Raw genomic sequence first — 20,990 nt, 5'->3', positions numbered from 1 at the left:
AGCACCACCACCCTGCCCCTGTACAGCTGATTCTCCACAGAGGGCAGAGGTCGGTGGTCAGTGGTCACAACCAGTCTTTGCAGCTGACTGGCCTGGGTAAACCCCTCTCCTTGACCTGCCGGCAGCAATCAAGGCTCAACAACAAGAGGAGGGTTAACTCACCCCATGAAAAAAATACATTGAAAATTTCTCCAACCCTTTGGTCCTAGGATTCTTTGAACATTTTAATTAGGCTTGTTGCCTCTCTCATCCTTTCTCATCATCAAGATTAGCAGCAACAACAGGAAACTCTCCATCTATACCTTCTATCTTACAACAAACAGTACTCAGAATAATTATGGGAACTGGGTCCATTTACGCTGGACATGCAGAAGCTTGTTTTATATTTATTGTGTACTTATTGACACAATACAAGGATAGTGTGCATTTCTTAAACATAATCACAGAACTGGATTAGAAAATATTCCTAAATGTCTTTTTAAGTAGATGTAAAAATATCAGGCCCCTTTATTGGGGCAAATATCAGGTTTCTCATTTAAGGGAAAATGAATGAAATAAGGAACCTAATTGACTTGTTCTTGGGTTATGTAGAATTTGTTCCCTGAAGTTGTATTTGTATCAGTATGTTTAGTTGGGATTCATATTCTAGCCGTATCCTGAGCCTTTCCAATTTGCTATATCCCAGAGACACTGACCTAAAGGCTTGATCTGTGCTTTATCAGTCCCGGTACATCCACAGCTGTAGTGCATGTCTACCATAGTGCATGGTAGACATCAGGTGTTTTGTGGATAATTGAAAAGTGGGCCACGCACCAATTAGAAAAAAAGTGGTAAGAACTGTCATGTGTCTAATATTTTTGACACCCAGCACTGATTATTTTTAATAACCCCAGATGAAAGATGTATTTCATTATTAATTGTCATATGAAATGAATAAAAATATCAGCCAGAAAAGAACAGAGACAATAAATTATAATTAAGTTTAATATACATAATCAAGCAAATAAATTAAAAATAAAAACAATACATGTTACAGAACAAAAATGCTTTAGCCGTTTATGTAAAAATGTATACAGTACATTGAAGATTTCTTGAGAGAGTGGAAGCAATTTTATACTGTCATGTACAGTAACTGTTCCATTTATTTCAGAGGCAGACTTGAAGTAACTGAAGTTTACTTTTTTTCCTTCACAATTACTGTTCATTTTAAATCTGTTGTTTTATACTTATGCAGCTATAGTTCTCTAAAGGTTGGAGACACTGACTGTCCCTAGGCAAGCTCAACAGATTCCTAGCCTTTCTGAATTCACTCTCATAATGAACGTGGGCATCAGTGTCTCTGGGTAGGCAAACCGGAGTTCTCTGACTTGACTTCCATGTAAAATACAATGTTTGTTAAAGAATAATATATTCCTTATATATTTGAAAATTACATATGCATTATTAAAACTCAACAATAACCACAGCGAATGTTTAGAACTTGGACCAAAAAAAAAGACATTTTGGGTGGTATCAGTATTTTATCACTGATATTGTATAGAGTTGACAGACTGTGGGGAAAATAAAAAAGCAGTGTGTGTGCCTTTGGGTTTATTTTTTATTTTAGTTTATTATTTTAAAATTCTTGTTATTATTTAAAAATTTTAAAATTCTCTACAGACAATGATGAATTGCTTGCACCTGGCTCAGACCACTCCTGTTGTCCTGTCCTTGGCACGTCACTATGGAAGGAATTAATTTTGTTTTGCAGTCAAATGCTCTACCACTGAGCTATACCCCTGTATAATTTTGTTTTGAACACAATTTAATTTTTTAAAATGCTAAAAATGTCAAGTTACCCAGTATGACTTCCATGATATTCAGGTACCCAATAAATGTTTTCTGAATGCCTACCTAGGAGAGAGAATGTAGAATGGGTGAAAAATCGCAGAAGTGGCTGTGGGCAGTCAGAGAGAAGCAGGCCATAGCGGGCCCCCAGAGGAGGAAGAGCAAGGACACCAGCACTTGAGACAGAAAAGTGAGCAATAGACCAAAGAAATGATGTTCTGTTCTGTTGGTGATTATGTAGAGCCGGCAATGGGAATCGCAGAGGCAAGTTGGTTTTTCTAGGCTTGACTTCCAATCTCATTCTCTTTAATTTTTACCTTTGATCAGTGTTAGCCACATGTGTTTTCCCATTCTGTCGCCCAGTTCCTGAGGAGACCCCTCCCACTCTTCCTTCTGTGGCTTATCTGCTTCTGTCAGGCAATTCCATAGTGAAACTGCACAAATCCGTGAAATGCTGACCATATCTCAGGGTCATCTGGAACATTTGAATGCCAAATGTGTGGTGCAGGTAGGAAGTACTTTGCATAAAATTCTCTCTTTCTTCTCCTGTTGTACTGTTTTCTCTTACTGACTTAGAGTTGGCAGGGAAGCCCCTGCTATCTTTTGCAGGCTTTTCATGTACTTCCTCTCCAGCTGGAGCAAGGGTAACCAATAAATACTCTTCTCTAAGATGACTCTTAGCGATCCTGTTTTAGTCTTCACCACCCCGTCCCAGAGAAGTCTCATACAAGTATGTGGGAAAGCCCTCGGACCTGCTTGATCTTAGCCCCTCCGTCTCCTACTCACTTACCAAAACTGGAATTTCGCATACCCATTAAGCTGGCTATTATTAAAAACAAACAATTGTTGACAAGGATGTGGAGAAATTGGAATGCTTGGGCACTGTTGATAAGAATGTATAATGGTGCAGCCACCATGGAAAACAATATGACAGTTTTTCAAAAAATTAAAATCAAAATTAATATGTGACCTAGCCAGCTTACTTCTGGGCATATACCAAAAAGAATCAAAAGCAGGGCTGTGGGGTAACCTGCTTTATAAACATGCACACCCCTGTTTGCAGCAGCATTATTAATTATAGCCAAGAAGTGGAAGCCACCAAGTCTTCATCAATAGATGGATGCATCGACAAAATGTAGTATACACATAAAAAGGAATATTACTCAACCTCAAAAAAGGAAATTCTGACACATGCTACAACATGAATGAACCTTGAAGACACTGTGCTAAGTAAAATAAGCCAGTTGCAAAAAGACAAATATTGTATGATTTCATTTATATAAGGTAACTAGAGTAGTCAAGTTCATAGAATAGAATGGTGGTCGCCAGGGGCTGAGGCCATAAAAGAACGAGGAATTGTTGTTTAATGGGTACAGAGTTTGGAAAAATGAAAAAGTTATGTAGATAGATGGTTGTGATGTTTGCAAAACAATATGAATGTACTTAATCCTACTGAACTGCACACCCACAAATAGTTACATAAATTTTCTGTTGTACAACAATATGCATATGCTTAACACAACTGAACTGTATACTTTAAAATGGTTAAGGTGATAAATCCAATGTTATATATTTTTTCCCACACAAACACACAAAAGATAACTTGACAAAAGTTATGCACCTTCATCCCAAGAAACTGCATGGGAAAATTAATTGCTATGTGTATTTTACCAGAATAAAAAATAATTTGAAAGAGAAACATGTATAAAGGACCCATAGACAAAGCCAAAAGCTGTAGGATTGAGGGTGGGTGGGGTGGGGAGAGTGTGGGGAGAAAATATCGGCAACTGTACTTGAACAACAATTTTTAAAAACCCACAAAAAATTAAAAAGATAAAAAATAGATTTTTACCCAGACCAAGTGGATTAGTTAGTTGGAGCTTCAGCCCATACAGCAAAGGGTGGCAGGCTTGATCCCTAGTCAGGGCATATACACGAGGTAACCAATCTGTGTTTTTCTCTCACATAGTGTTTTTCTCTCTCTGTCGTTCCCTCTTTCTCTAAAATCAATAAAATATATCCTTGAGTGAGGATTTAAAAAACTATAAAAAATAGATTTTCAAGTTTGATTGTTACATGTCACTCTTAACATAAAATAACAGGGAACAATTGTGGGTGAGTGAGGGCCCGATGGCAGGAGTCACATGGTCCTGCTCAGTACAGCCTCATTTCAGAGCAGTGGTTGGTGGTCAGAGTGGTTCGAATGGGACGTGGGGTTGAGTGGTGTCACCTTATTCTTTCCAGATCAAGAGACCAACAGAAGAGTACATCAGAAAAGCAGATGGCTACCTCTGTCTAAGTGAATCGGACACTCTGAGATCAAGAGTTTATACCACAAATGTGTTATTATTATGTAATAGATAATGATCTGAACATTCACTTTAGCTCCTGTTGCATCTCAGTTGAGGCTGCTCCTGCAGGATGACTTTTGGCAAAAAGAAGTGACTCTGAGCAAAATTAGATGTTATGTGAATTAAAAGCAAAGTTTTAAAGAACAGAGGCATACTGTAATGAGATGTTCCACTTTTAACATTTAGGTCACTGGGCCAGAGGTGGCATGAGTTATTTGTAAAAGAAAGCTATGATTAACATGGAGACGATTTGACAATAAGAAAAAAGACAGTAATAATGGCTCAATTTAAGCCTTTTCTCCTGAGGGCTCACATATGCAATAATTTCTTTCAAATACACCAAGAAATTAGGAAAGAATGGAGAGTATTATCTCCACTTTATAGAAGGTGAAACTGAGGCACAGAAAAGTAATTTGAGTCTGAGGCAGGGGCAAAAACCTGACTTTTCGTTTCCTCATCTCAGGGCCTGCTAGCTAGAAAGAGCTGGCCTTCTATTCCGTTGATCCTGTTCAACAAAGCTTCTCCCCAAGGTCCCCAGACAAGGCAACATTTGGCTTATCCCCTCTCCACCCCTCACAATAAGCTTTCTAAGCAGAGAAGCCACACAAGTGGATTTGGACTTTCAGGTACCTCCTGGAGGGAATGAGTACATGGATGACCATTACATAACTTCACCTGGGGTTGGAGAATCTCTGTTTCTCTTTCTCATTTTTTTGTTTCTAACTTCATTTGAGCAGGGAGGGGAAAAAAGATTGGAATTTCAGTAAGTTTCATTTTCTTGGCTTAGCAGCCACAAGACCCATTTAAGTGCTGCCCTGAATAAGCGTCTCCTCTGTGTTCAGGGAGAAACCACCCTCTGACCCAGAGATAAGTTTCGCAACATGCAGATGGAGGTTCTCGGAAGTCCTCAGCTGGAGCAGCTAAGTAAGACTGAGACCAAACAATCCTGTGGACAAAGGTCAGACCTATTTTAATCTCCGTTACTCTGGGACAAGGCCCTTCTTGTCTGATTCCCTGCTATTTTCAGTGATTCACAAACCTAGATCTCTTTCATCCGGGAGTGTGGAGCCACATCCCCCTTTCAGATTTGTTTGTGAGTTAAAATAGTTCTCATTCCCACTCTTCTTGGAGTGTCTTCTGACGGACATAAAATGCCACAGACTGTGAGCCTAGAGGAGTCCCCTGGAGGAAGAGTAAGGGCAGGCTTGGAATGAAAACCCCTGGGGAGGATCTTGAGTGTAGCAGGAAGTGGAGCTGTTGCTTGCCTGGACGGTCCAACAGAGGCTCTGAGCCAATAGGTCAGTTGAGGGTGGGGGTGGAGAGGTTGACTTCTTCAAGAGGGAACAGTGCTCTTGAAGGCTTCTGCACCACAGTTGTACGTAGGCTTGTCCTGTACTGTCTGCTCCAGCATATGCATTGTGGCAAGGTTTCAGTGAGTCCCATTCCTCTAGATCTGGTGAAGTGAGGATGACAGGCACACCCTTCGTTTTTTGATGACGCAGGCCTCGCGTTCCATAATTACAGGTCTGCTTGGAGTGATCAGCCTCATATTTTGGGTTATTTCTCCAAAGTGAATATTACATTATACAAGCCTGCTTATGCGATTTTTATGTATTCTGTGGTTTTTTAGTTTGCTACTTCTCTCCTTTTGCTTAGAACTTTTATCTGCTGTGGAAACATCTCAAATCACTGTTTTTGAATGGTTTAATGCCTCAGTTTGTTGCAAACAAAGTGAAGGTTGAGAAATGTAGCCTGAGCTGGTGGCCATCAGGGAATCTGCCTAAAGCGATAATAAGGATAAATTGCTTTGTATTGACTCTCTACTTCTTGCCAGACACTGTGCAAATGCTTTACGTGTGTTATCTAATTTAATCTACATAATAATCCTGTGAGATCACTTTACAGAAGAAAAACAAGGTTTAGGGAAGTTAGATAATTTTCCCTAAGTCACACAATTAGAGGATAAAACCAAGATTCCATCTCAGATCTTCACAAGGCTATAAGGCAAAATAGTAATTTCACCAAACTTTTGGACATAAATGGTTTATGTTCCCCAATGTCATGGTCATTATGGATATCATAAAATTAAACCTTTTCTTAAACATTCTTTTCTCTCTTTCTTTTTAAAGAAAATTTCCCTGAAGTTAGTGAGAAACCCTTGTGAGTTGCCCTTTTCGTTTGTTTATAAGAGGAAATGTGAACTTTGTGATTGTTCCACACATTCTTGCCACTTCCCTAAATCAAAAAAAGGAGCCGAAAAAGCATGGCTGTGATGCATGTTTTCATACCAGAAGGTCAAAACCCAAAGATCCTTTAGCTTGTCATGAGGAAAGAGTGGGAAGAGAGCATTGTCACAAAAAATACTGGAAATTACAAAAATAAATAAATAAACAAGAGAAGTGTTGAGTGGGGTGCAGAGAAGGAATTAACATTTTGTTTCTAAATTCTGATCCAAATCTAATGTTTTCACAAGTAACAATCCACAAAAAGACTGGAGGTGTTTAGATTTGGTTGGATCAACACTCCAGCCACAAAGTAAAATGGAGAATTGAGTTCCACCCTCTTCTCTTCTTTGCCGAGGTCAAGCAGACAGCAGAATGCAGAACTTTTACAATGGGCTCGCTCTAAACGCCAGAGCAAGGGGAGAGTTAAGCTAATTATCCAAAATTTTAAGTCAAAGAAAAAGGAATTTAGCTCTGATTATTTGGTAAAAAGTGTTTGGATTTGGTAAAAAGTGCATGATTCTTATCTTTATCTGGTGTAAACTGAGTGACTTTGATAGTTCTTCAAGATTTTTTAGTTACTCAACTGCTATCCTCAAATAGGGAGAGTTGGTTTCACATTCCCTAGGGAGAGAGGGGCTGAGCCTGGATATCTGGTTTTTAGTTGCTGCCAGTGAGGGGCGGGGAGGGGGCAGGAGGCACACAGGGCTTCTTAGTCCCAGCTGCCCAGGAGAGTCACCCGGGAAGCTCTTCAAAACTCAGAGCCTGCCAATGGCCTTGGTCTCATCCAAGGGCAACCAAGCCAGGATCTCTGAGGACGGATGGAGCTTAGGTCGGGATATCTTTGAAAAGCTTTCTCAGATTGGAAAGCATCTCAAGATTGAGGAGCATTGGATTCAAAGGGAGACCATCATGCTGATGGTTGGAGAAATAAAAAAAGAGACTACTTCAGCTCAGTTGCCTGAGTGACAGACAGTCCACAGGCATTTGACTTTTAAGAATATTGAGAAGAGATGAGGCAAAATATCACTGGGTTTATCTTCTTGCCTTTTCACTAGCGTAGTGGCCTCTTTTATCATTCTAAAATAAAATAAAATAAAACTTATGGTCCTCAAAGCTAGTTGTGAAAGAAAATTCTAAAACACAGAAGTTTCTTCTGAAAGATGCAAAAGAAAAATTTTTATGTTCAGATGAGTACTACTGAATAGAGAAGAATAACATTGACCAAAAATACATATTTTATTTTATTTTTGCTACCATTTTATTCATTTTAATTTTTAATTTTTTAATTTAACCTTTATTGTATTTTTCCCATTACCATTTAGTCCCCTTATACTCCTCGCTGCCCCCCCAGCAATCACCACACTGTTGTCTGTGTCTATGAGTCCTTTTTCCTTTTTGCTTAACCCCTCTACCTCTTGACCTCCTCCCCCAACTAGGTGTATTCTAAAATTATTCAGAAATCACTTTCACAAAATCCTTTGGCATTATACCTTACTTTTTGTACAAGTACATTCATCATATCTCTTTGATGGTTTGAGTAGTGGTCCTCAAACTTTATTTTGCATCCAAATTACCCAGGGAACTGGATAAAATGCAGATAGCTAGACCCCCTTGCCAAGGTTTCTGATTTGGTGGGTGTGGGTTGGAAGCCACTGTTTCTAATGAGTTCCCAGGTGATGCTGGTCCTGGGACCACAGCTAACTAAGTTAGAACCTGAACACCTCTCCCAAAAACCTCATAATAAATGTGTGAAGAATGATGTGACTATTTCACTTAGTATAATTCTGTGTTATTCCAAAACAGGTTTGAACAATTCTCTAAAAGTATACATAATAGGTCAAATTTTTAAATTAGGAAAGGGTAAAAAGATTTGGGTGAAAATTAAGAATTGAGGAGTAAAATAAAATCAAGTAGTGCATAGATACAGAAACTATTTTTAAAATAAGATAAAAAAGAAAATATATTTCATTATTTATCAAACTATACGTTTGAGTGTATTCATTCTACATAGCAGATCACATCATTTCTGAGCTTTTTATTATTTCTGAAGTGCTTTAAAACTTAAGTATTATAATATTTAGCTATTCTAAAGTAAAACTAACATATTGCCTGGCCAATGCTAAAGATGCCAGCCATCTCTGGGAGATTCCGCCTCGTCCTTCCTTGCACATGTAGGCTGCTTTCAAACGAAACACACTGAAATGGAACAAGTGGTGGCCTGCCTGATTTAGCTGATAGAGCTGTGTACAGTAGATAACTAAACTGACCAAAAAATATTTGGAGCCTTGAAAATTTCACATGCATTACACAAACACACAGCAACAGCAAGAGGCAGTCTGAGCAGATGAAGCAAGTCATGTGCAGACTAGTTCCTGACCTGGCACCCTGTCTACCAGGGGCAGCCATTGTATTTGATTCATTGAGAAAAGCCAGGTCTGGGATGTTTATATAAATTTTTTGAGTTTTAAAAGTTGACAACCAGTTCAATTTGAAAAATCATGCTATGTGAATGAATCAAACAAAACCCTTCTGGGTCAGCGTTAGCCTTACTCATTGTAAACTCCTGTCTTCGGGGATTAATTTTACCTGGTTATTTACCAACTGTTCTCTGAACCCTTGTGGTGTTTCTACCCAGGCAGCTAATCTGAGGAGAGCTAAACCAGTTGACTCCATTTGCATGGTTTTTCTTTAACCCACTGGTCCTCAAAGCATGGTTTTAAGTTGAATCAGCAGCATCTGGGAACTTGTTAGAAATGCAAATTAAATTTGCACATCCCAAATGGATAAATTTTTAGATGGTCTTCCCCAGCCCTACTGAATCAGAAATTCTGGGAATGGTGCCAGAAATCTGTTTTTAGCCAGCTCTTCCATGTGATTCTGATGCCCACTAAAAGTCTGAAGTTCCCAATTTACTTGAAAAGAATTTAAGGCAGCCTCACAAACCAGAACGGATGCACTGGGTTGGTGGTAAGATGTGCCAGCATTCCAGAGCCAGAGCTCACTAATTGTGTGACGTTCCAGATGGTGCTGGGTATTTATTATTAGTGTGTTAATAGATACTTTGACATGTCTGTTAAAAATTTTTTAAAGAGATAATTCCAAATTAGAATAAATCTCATTTGAGAGGTTTTCGAAAGAAGAGCTGTCAGTTTAAGTATTGGTGTAAATGACCATTTTTACTCATTGTTGCCAACACCTCTAGTTGTGATTGGTGTCAGCTGAAAATATTCTCATGCCTTGTCTCACCCACATTTACCTACTCTGCAGAGCAGCCCTGGCATATTTTTTGAGGATTCATAGAACATAAGTATAGATATAGATGCTTACAGCTACTTTTCCAATGGGAAAATTATTTCAGATAGGCAAATGAGAATCAACACGTGTCTATAGGATACTTCTACTGAATGAAAAAAATTCAATCTTAAATCAGTATATCTATATTTACCATTATGCAGATGTGTGGCAACAAATACGAACAATTCAACTTGCTATTGAAATTTGAATATTTGAGCATGCTATTTTCTTCCACATATTTGGCATTGTGTAGTTAGCATGGCGTGATGTCAGAAGCACTAGTGGGCACTAAGAAAAGTTGCCCCATGTCTGTCCTTACCCATCTGTGTGCCTTGGCCTATCATTTGTGACTTCCCTTTTCTCAGTCTGTAGAATGAAAGACTTGCACTGAATGATCTCTGAGAAATTTTTAGCTCTGAAACATTCTAGGATAGCAAAGGCTTAGTGTCATGTGGGCTATGAGTCTTAGCTGGAGCTTCTTTAATTGTTTGTTTGGCTATCTGTGGATGGTGTATTTACATGCATTCCATTTAAATCAAATGCTGTGAGCTCATTTAATTGAACTTTTATAGTAAAACTTAAGTATTTATATTTTGCTTTTGATCTTTAAAGCACTTAGCATACTGATGAATCCTTCCAGTAACACTTTGAGGTGGCTAAATATTATTTAAAAAGAGTGAAAGAGGGAGAGAGAGTGAACAAGTGTAGGGAAAGGAAGAGAGAGAGAGAGAGAAAGAGAGGGGGAGAGAGAAGAGCTATTTATATAGCATGGTGGCATAATTTTTAAAAATATTTTTTTCTTTTAAAAGAGAGAATGTATACCAGAGACAGAAATAAAATGGAGTCCCTGTTTTATATTAGAACTTGGTACCAAATCTTCCTTCCTCTAAATGTAATTTTTCCCTTTTTTAAAAAATTGAATTTATTGGGGTGATATTGGTTAATAAAATTACTAATTTTATTGGTTTCAAGTGTGCAGTTCTACAATACATTGTCAGTATATTGTATTGTGTTTCACTATCCCAAGTTAAGTCTCCTTCCATCACCATTTACCCCCCCTTTACCCTCTTGTATCTTTTCCACCCCCCTTTCCCTCACTATATTGTTGTCTACGTCTATAAGGTTTTTGTTGCTGTGGTTTGTAATCCCTTCACTTTTTTCACTCAGCCCCAGTCCTTCTTCCTTCTGAAAGCTATCATTCTGTTCTCTCTACCTATGAGTATGTTTCTATTTTGTTCAATAGTTTATTTTGTTCATTAGATTTCACATCAGTGAAATAATGTGATATTTGTCTATCTCTGACTGGCTTATTTCACTTAACATAACACTCTCCAGGTTCATCCATGCTGTCAGAAGAGGTAAGATTTCCTTCTTTTTTATGGCCGAGTAGCATTCTATTATATAAATGTGTCACAGCTTTTTTATCCACATATCTACTGATGGGCAGGGCACTTGGCCTGTTTCCAAATCTTGGCTATTGTAAACAATGCTGCAAAAAACATAGGGGGGCATATATTCTTTCAAGTTAGTGTTTTGGTTTCCTTGGGATCCATTTCCAGAAGTGGAATTCCTAGGTCATAAGGAAGTTCCATTCTTAATTTTTGAGGCAATTCCATAATGCTTTCCACATTGGCTGCATTCCTACCAACCAATCTGCATTTTTACCAACAGTGAATGAAGGTTGTTCCCCTTTTTCCACATCCTCGCCAACACTTGTCTGTGATTTACTGATAATAGACATTCTGACAGCTGTAAGGTAATATCTCATTGTGGTTTTAATTTGCATTTCTCTGATAATTGAGCATATTTTCATGTGTCTCTTGGCTATCTGTATGTCCTCTTTGGAGAAGTGTCTATTCAGGTCCTTTACCCCTTTTTAAATTGGAGTGTTTGTTTTTGGGGGTGTTCAGTTTTCTAACTTCTTTATATATTTTGGATATTAACCTTTTATCAGATGTATCATTGGTGACTATGTTCTCTCATTCATCAGGTTGTCTTTTCATTTTGTTGATGGTTTCCTTTGCCATGCAAAAATTTTTTGGTTTAATGTAGTCCCAAAAGAATAAATAAATTTATTTCTCTTTTGTTTCCCTTACTCAAGGAGCTATATTAGAAAAAAAATATTGCTATGAGAAATGCCTAAAATTTTACCTCCTATGTTTCTTCTAGAATTTTTGGTTTTGAGCCTAACATTTAAGTCTTTATTCTATTTTGAGTTTATTCTTGGTGTATGGTGTAATAGGTGGTCTAGTTTCTCTCTTTTTTTTCTATATGTGTCCAATTTTCCCAACACCATTTGTTTTGAATGGACTACCTTTATCTATTTTATGTTCCTGCCTCCTTTGTCAAATATTAATTGACCATAAAGGCATGGGTTTACTCTAGGCTTTCTTTTCTCTTCCATTGATCTGTATGTCTGTTTTTATGCCAGTACCATGATGTTATGATTGCTATGGCCTTGTTATATAGTTTGATATTAGGTAGTGTGACTCCTTCAACTTTGTTCTCCTTTTTCTAGATTGCTGTGGCTCTTTGGGATCTTTTGTGGTTTCATATACACTTTTGGAATATTTGTTCTAGTTCTGTGAAATATGCCATTGGAATCTTGATAGAAATTGTGTTGAATCTATAGATTTCTTTGGGTAGTATGGATGTTTTAATGATATTAATTCTTCCTATCCATGAATACAGTACATGCTCCACCTATTTGTATCTTCTTCAGTTTCTTTCTTCACTGTCTTATAATTTTCTGAGTACAGGTCTTTTACACCATTTGTTAGGTTTATTCCGGGTATTTTATTCTTTTTGAAACAATTGGGAATGAGATTATTTTCTTAGTTTTCCTTTCTGATAGTTCATTATTGGTGTATAAAAATACAACTGATTTCTGGATATTTATTTTGTAACCCTCCACATTAATGAATTCATTGATCAGTTCTAGTACAATAGTTCCTTGATGGAATCTTTGGGGTTCTTTATGTATAGTATCAGTCATCTGCAAATAAAGACAGTTTTACTTCTTCCTTTCCAATTTGGATGCCTTTTATTTCTTCTTGTCTGACTGTTGTGGCTAGGACTTCCAGTACAATATTGAATAAGAGTGGTGAAATGGTCATTGCTGTCTATTTTCCTATCTGAAGAAAAATGCTTTTAGTTTTTTCTCATTGAGTGTGATGTTGGCTGTGGGTTTGTCATATATGGCCATAATTACATTGCAATATATTCCCTCTATTTCTACTTTGCTGAGAGTTTCTATCATAAATGGTGCTAGATTTTATCAAATGTTTTTCTGCATCTATTGATATGATCATATGATTTTTATCCTTTACTTTGCTTATATGGTTTGTCACATTTATTGATATTGTATCTTGCATCCCTGGAATAAATCCCATTTGACCAAGGTGTATGATCTTTTAAATGTATTGCTGGATCTGTTTTGCTAATGTTAATTAATTTTGTTGAGGATTTTAACATCTTTGTTCATCAGGGATATTGACCTATAATTTTCTTTCTTTGTAGTGTCTTTATCTGATTTTGGAATTAGGATAATGCTAGTCTTGTAAAATGAGTTTGGGAGTTTTCTCTCCTCTTGAATTTTTTGGAATAGTTTGAGAAGGATAGGTGTTAGTTCTTTGAATGTTTGGTAAAATTTATTTATGAAGCCATCTAGTCTAGGACTTTTGTTTGTTGGGAGTTTTTTAAATTACTGCTTCAATGTGATTAGTTGTATTCTGTTTATTCAGATTCTCTGATTCTTCCTGATTCAATTTTAGAAGATTATATGTTTCTAGGAATTTATTCATTTTTTACAGATTTTCCAATTTGTTGCCACATAGTTGTCTGTAATATTTTCTTATAGTCTTTTGTAATTGTTTGGTATCAGTTATTACTGCTCTTTTTTTATTTCAAATTTTATTTATATAGGTCCTCTCTTTTTCTTGATGAATAGGGTTAAAGACTTGTGTCTTTTTTCTTTTTACTCTATTTCATTTATTTCTCCTCTGATCTTTATTATTTCCTTCTTTGTACTTACTTTGGGCTTTTATTTTTAAGTTCCTTTCATTGTAAAAGTTAGATTGTGTGTTTGAGATTTTTGTTTTTGTTGTTGTTATTTATTGACATAGGCCTGTAATGCTATTAATTTTCCTTTTAGGACTGCTTTAACTGTGTCCCATAGATTTTGGGTTGTTGTATTCTCAGATTCCTTTGATTTATTTTATTTCTTCCTTGTTGTCATTGTCAACCCAGTCACTGTTTAGTAATATATGTTATTTAGCCTCCATGTCTTTGTGTATTTTTCAGTTGTTTGTGTGTGTGTGTGTGTGTGTGATTTCCTGTTTCATAGCATTATGGTCAGAGAAGATGCTTTATATGAGTTCCCTCTTCTTAAATTTATTGAGACTTGTTACATGTCCTAACATGTGGCCTATCCTAGGATATATCCCATGTGCACTTGAAAAGAATGTATATTCTACTCATTTGGGATAAAATACTTTGAAGATATCAGTTAAAGCCATCTGATTCATGTTTCATTATGGCTGCTGCTTCCTTATTGATTTTTTATCTGGTTGACCTATCCATTGGTATCAATGGGGTATTAAAGTCCCCTGCTATGACTGTATTACTATCTGTCTCTCTCTTTATGTCCAGCAAGATTTTTGCTGTATATATTTATGTGCTCTTATGTTGGGTGGATAAATATTGACTAAGGTTGTATCCTTTTGTTGGATTGTTCCCTTTATCATTATGTATGTCCTTCTTTGTCTCTTGCGATAGCCTTTTTTAAAAGTCTATTTTGTCAGATATAATTACTACTCCCTGGCTTTTTCTTTTCATTTTCATTTGCATAAAATTTTTTTATCTATCCCTTTACTTTTAGTCTGTGTGGATCTTGTTGTGAGGTGGGTCTTTTGCAAACAACATATGTATATATATGTGTTTACTTATCCATTCAGCTACCCTGTGTTTTTTTATTAGAAGATATGAGCCATTTATATTTACAGTGATTATTAATAGGTACATATTTATTGCCATTTTACTCTTTGACCATGTTCTTCTGTATTTTTTCCTTCTTCTTAAAGATGACCAATTAATATTTCTTATAATACTGTTTTGGTGGTAATGAACTCCTTAGGTTTTTCTTCTGTGGAGATCTCTTTATTTCTCCTTCAGTTTTAAATAATATTTTTGATGGGTAAAGTATTCTTGATTTTAGGTCCTTGCTTTTCATCACTTTGAATATTTTATGTCAATAAAATATTTTGAATATTTTAGGCTGTCTCTTCTGGCTGGGAATGTTTCTGTTGAGAAATCAGCTGACAGTCTTATGGGAGCTCCCTTGTACGTGACTTCTAAACACTCTTAAGGGTTTAGAATTCTCCCAGCTCTACTCCAGGATGTTTTTTACTCTTTGTAGCATGAAGGCATTTTGATGCTGTCTGCCTCCTTGGAGGGCAGAAACTCCATCTTGCACAATTGCAGTGCTCAGTTCAAAACTGAAGTGTGTTGGTGGTGATGGTGCTATGGTGGTGATGGTTCTTTCCTATTTTAAGTTGATCCAACTGAAGTCAGAAGGAAATACGCTTACTGTATGAAAGTGAAGGTTTCCATTGCAAGAAAGCAGCAAGTCCATGTAGTGTATACTTTTGGCTGCTAGCTTGCTGGTTTGCAGTCTTAAATATTCTTTGTAGATTACTTTGAAAATAATGGCAAACACATGCTGGACTTTGGTAACTTTTACTCTTTAATGAAAATGTGACTTAAATGGAAATGTGTGAATGGAGTGAGAGACCAAGCAGAGGGACAGCAGGAAGAAAGCCAGAAGGGGAGGAAAGAAAGATGAATTCTGTGGAGGTGACTATGTCACTGCTGAAGAATTTCACTATTTGCCCAGTGTCCTCCAGACAAGTTCAAAGATAGGAACACTAGTACTGAGATGAATGTCAGAAGTACCTATGTGAATGATTCTCTTGTATGAAGTTAGATCACCTTTAGCATAATTCTTGTATGTTTTACTTTTAAAAGTATTTCCAATCAGTCTTTTATTTTGCTATATCTGCCTTAATATAAGAATTAATTTCTGTGAGTTCTAAATTGACTATATTACAATTTTAGAGCTGTTTCATGGTCATAGATATTTGTGAAATGGCTACTGAAGCTCTATTTACACACATGGTTATATATTCTGATTTAAAAATAACAGCAACCTGAAGCTAGTTTGTTCATATTTAATAATAGGCTCTGAAAATGTAGCTTTATCAAATGTGCCTTTTAGTTAGACAGTCTTTTCCTGGCAATTACAAGGGTTTGTCACAACTAATGCTCCTTTTTCATTCCAAAATCTTTTAAGCATGTAATTCTATAACACAATAATATCACATTCAGGCACATTATATGACATTTTAGGTGAAATGTTCAAAGAAAAACTATAAATTATTACATGCATATTATTACCCTACCAGCCACACCCAAGCAAGCATTACTTCTGCAGGACCCTGTATTTTAAATTACGTGTTCTGGGACTTGCCATGACTGCTTTTCTCATACTGTGGTAAAAATAAGCATTTGTCTCAGAAAGTACTTTCCTGTTTTCATATTTATTGGCTCACCAAATTTAAATTTTCAAAAGTACTAAAGTTTGCTACCAGATGAAAAGATGTTATAGGGGAGGCAGGTGGGAGTGGCCTCTTGTTTGCTTCTGGCTTTGCTGCTCTGGAGCAGGTACTTCCCTGAAATCCCAGAAGGTCCTGTGGCTGTGCCTGTCTTAGCAGGTTTTGAAATGGGATGTTTTCTCTTGATATGGAGTTGATAGGGCTTTGAGGTGACCAACTAGTATCTCAACTAATCTTAGTCATGAGATGCTTGTTCGTAGAGGCCTAGTAGTTTGTAGTACGAAGTGAAGACAGATGATTTTTGAAATTAGACGACTCCGAAGAATTTCTTGGTCTCAAGACATCCTGGATCAGTAGCTACAAAGTTTCTCTGGGAGAAAAGAATTGCCATACAAAAAGGAAGTCAGTGAATTGTGGGGGCTATTTTGTCCAGGCTTTGGTAGAGCCAGGAAACTTGTCTTCATTAGTTCTCAGCAGCTCCTTCTTTCTTACACAACATTGAGTGAATGATAACAAATTTTTACTTCATAATACTTATTTTTCTTGACGTTGCAACTATACAGGTGGAAGTGATTTTTCTGCGATACATAAATCTTGTCCCTTCACAACTTAATACATTCTGCCTTATATTTTTATGAACTGTCTATATACCTTATTTTCTGTATTAAATTTAAGCTCTTTGGGCAGAGATCATATACTATTGATCTCTCTGTCTCTCTTTGTGCCTATAATTCTGTTTTGCACACCACAGAGACTTAATGCATATGATTATTGTATATATTCTTGAATCCATTAACATTTATTGCAAGGCTCTCTCCCTCTCTCTTTAACCAAATAATTTCTTCAATGAGGTACTTGGGTAGTGCTCCTCATGAGAAAAATGTTTTACCCCCTCATATTTAAATATTTTTTAATCATGGGTCCTTAATAATTTCCAAAGAAACATAGCACTTGTCCTCCTCCAATGTAGCCATCAAGTGTGAAAGCATGTGGGTGGAAATAGACTATCTCACCACTATGGCGTTTGTCAAGAAAAGAAGTGCAAAATGCCATTGCATTTCAGACACTGTGGGAAATGTATCAGACTACCAAAATATAAATTTCTATGTCCTGAAATTCTTTGCACATACTTACTCTTAAGAAGGTGCCAGAAAGTGGTGTTTGGGGTCCATGTATATCAAGTGTGTTAGAACGTGCTTCACTGGGATTTCACTTAGTAACACTGTGAGATGCAACATCAATTTAGCCCACACCATTTCTCTCTACAGTGAGTTTTAAGAAGGAAAGGAATAAAAATGTCTAAGGTTGTACTTATATTGATGTCAAGCAGACTTTGAAAACTAACTTAACTAACCAGTTTTCCTAACTTTGTTTCAACTGTACTGACCCTTTATACTGTCTCTTCTATTTCTACTAATTTTTTGGACAGTTAAAAAAACGGAAAGGTATGAAGTCTTCAGAGGTAAAGATAGAGGTATGTCTCTCTCTTTACCCTTGTTTTTTGCCCCCACTCCTATATATTTTGACTGAACAGTATTCCTTGGCTGTCTCTCCATGTTGTACACAAAGAGTTTTCTTATTCTCTTTTTCATAGTTTTAGAGTATTTAGTGGTAAGGATATACCATAATTGATAGAAAGTTTTTTATTGGTATACATATAGGTTGTTTCCATTGTTTTGCTGTTATAAATAATGAGTCAATTAATATTTGTACAAATATCCTTTTGCAAATAAGCAAGTATAGTGGTCAAATAAATCCTCAATAATAACATTACTGGAACAATTTCTGTATGCATTTATTAATTTGTTAATGTTGACAAATTATCATAGCAGTTGTCCAAATTTATACCCTCATTGGTATATTTTCAAACCATTGAAATTTTGCCAATCTTCTAGATAAAATATAATATCTGAATGTAATTTTAATTTGTACCTTTTATTTGTATCTTATAATAAATGAGGTTGGTGTATATTCATATGTTAAATAATCATTCATATTTATATTTCTTAACAATCTGTTCATATAATTTGCCCACTTTTGGGTTGTAATTTTTTAAATTTAATCTTTATTGTATTTTCCACTACCATTTAGTACCTTTAAAACCCCCTTTCCTCAGCAATCACCACGCTTGTCCATGTCCATGAGTCCTTTTTCCTTTTTGCTCAATCCCTGCACCCCTTCACCTTCTCCCCACTAGCTGTCATTCTGCTCTCCATCTGTGAGTCTGTTTCTGTTGTGCTTTTTAGTTCAGTTTGTTCATTAGAGTCCACATATGAGTAAAACCATATGGTATTTTGTCTTTCTCTCACTGGCTTATTTCACTTAGCATGTTCTCCAGGTCCATTCATACTGTTGCAAAAGGTAAAACTTTCTTCTTTTTTACGGCTGAGTAGTATTTCATTATATAAATGTCCCATAGTTGTTTTATATATTCATCTATTGATGGACACTTGGGCTGCTTCCATACCTTGGTGATTATAAATAACACTGCAATGAATGTAGGAATGCTTATATTCTTTTGAAATAGTGTTTTGGTTGCTTTGGATATATTCCCAGAAGTGGGAGTGCTGGGTCAAAAGGCAGATCCATTTTTAATTTTTTGAGATATCTTCATATTGCTTTCCACAGTGGCTGCACTAATTGCATCCTCACCAATAGAGCAAAAGCATTCCCCTTTCTCCACATCCTGGTCAGCAGTTGTTATTTGTTTATTTATCAATGACAACCATTATGTCAGCTGTGAGGTGATATTTCATTGTGATTTAAATTTGCATTTCTCTGATGATTAGTGATGTTGAGCATTTTTTTATACATTTATTGGCCATCTATATGTCCTCTTTGGAGAAATGTCTATCCAGGTCCTTTGCCCATTTTTTAATTGGTTCATTTGTTTTTCTGGTGTTAAGTTTTATAAGTTCTTTATAAAGTTATAAATATGTTCTCCCATTCTGTGTGTTGTCTTTTTATTTTGTTGGTGATTTCCTTTGTCATGCAAAAACTTTTTAGTTTTATGTAGTACTGTTTGTTTATTTTTTCTTTTGTTTCCCTTGCCTGGGGAGATATAGCTGATAAAATATTTCTACAAGCAATGTCTGAAATTTTGCTGCTTGTGTTTTCTTCTAGAATTTTTATGGTTCCAGGTCTAACATTTAAGTCTTTTATCCATTTTGAATTTATTTTTGTCTGTGGTGTAAATAGGTGATCTAGTTTCATTATTCAGCATATACTTGTCCAATTTTCCCAACACCTTTTATTGAATAAACTATCTTTAGCCCATTGTATGTGCTTGCTTCCTCTGTCAAATATTAATTGAATATAAAGGTGTGGGTTTATTTCTGGGCTCTCTATTCTGTTCCATTGATCCATGTGTCTGTTTTTATGCAGTACCATGCTATTTTGATTACTATGGCCTTATAGTATAATTCGATATTAGGTAGTGTGATTCCTCCAACTTGACTTTCTTTCTAAGGATTGTTACTGCTATGTGGGGCCTTTTGTTGTTCCATATAAATTTCTGATATATTTGTTCTAGTTCTGTGAAATATGTCATTGGAATCTTGATAGGAATTGCATTGAATCTATAAATTGTTTTGAGTAGTATGGACGTTTTAATGATATTAATTCTTCCTATCTATGAACACGGTATGTAATTCCACTTATTTGTATCTTCTTCAATTTATTTCTTCAGTGTCTTACAATTTTCCAAGTACAAGGCTTTTATACCCTTGTTTAGGTTTATTTCTAGGTATTTTATTATTTTTGAAGCAATTGTGAATGGGATTGTTTCTTAATTTTCCTTCCTGTTCATTATTGGCATATAAAAATGCAACTGATTTGTGGATGTTGATTTTGTGCCCTGCTACTTTGTGGAATTAATTTATCAGTTCTCATAGTTTCTTGGTGGAATCTTTGTATAGTTCTCTATGTACAGTACTATGTCATCCAAAAACAAAGACAGTTTTACTTCTTCCTTTCCCATTTGTATGGCTTTTATTTCTTCTTCTTGTTTGATTGCTGTGGCTAGGACTCCCAGTACTATGTTGAATAAGAGGTGAAAACAGACCCTGTTGTGTTCCTGATCTTAAGGGGAATGCCTGTAGTTTTTGTCCATTGAGTACAATGCTGGCAGTGGGTTTTTCATGTATCGTCTTTATTATGTTTAGTCATGTTCCCTCTAATCCCTCTTTGCTGAGAGCTTTTATTATAAATGGTGCTGGATTTTCTCAAATGCTTTTTCTGCATCTATTGATATGATCATGTGGTTTTTATCTTTCATTTTGTTTATGTGGTGAATTACATTATTGATTTGCAAATGTTGTACCAAACTTTATTCCCATTATAAATCCCACATGGCCATGGTATGTGCTCTTCTTGATGCATTGCTGTATTTGTGTTGCTAATATTTTGTTGAGGATTTTAGTGTATGTGTTCATCAGGGATATTGGCCTATAATTTTCTTTCTTTATAGTATCTTCATCTGGTTGTGGAATTAGGATAATGCTGGCCTCGTAGAATGAGTTTGGGAGCCTTCCCTTCTCTTGAATTTTATGAAATAGTTTCAGAAGGAGACATTGTAGTTCTCCTCAGAATGTATGATAAAATTCACCTGTGAAGCTGTCTGGTCTAGGGCTTTTGTTTTTGGGAAGTTTTTGATTACTGCTTCAATTTCATTAGGTGTGATC

General features: G+C 36.1%; 1 long non-coding RNA gene across 1 annotated transcript in view; it reads left to right on the top strand.

Moving 5' to 3' along the window:
• Positions 1-5,364: 5,364 nt before the first annotated feature.
• LOC119000308 (uncharacterized) overlaps positions 5,365-20,990 on the top strand; it is a 30,818-nt gene continuing 15,192 nt past the window's right edge. The window contains exons 1-2 of the long non-coding RNA XR_005069288.1: positions 5,365-5,476; positions 6,308-6,338. This is a non-coding gene — a long non-coding RNA (uncharacterized LOC119000308). The remainder of the gene's footprint in view (positions 5,477-6,307; positions 6,339-20,990) is intronic.

This window comes from Sturnira hondurensis, unplaced genomic scaffold, assembly GCF_014824575.4.
Source record: "Sturnira hondurensis isolate 20B ecotype Veracruz unplaced genomic scaffold, ASM1482457v3 Scaffold0015596, whole genome shotgun sequence".
In the NCBI taxonomy this organism is placed as follows: domain Eukaryota; kingdom Metazoa; phylum Chordata; class Mammalia; order Chiroptera; family Phyllostomidae; genus Sturnira; species Sturnira hondurensis.
This window is presented reverse-complemented; position numbering and strand designations above follow the sequence as displayed.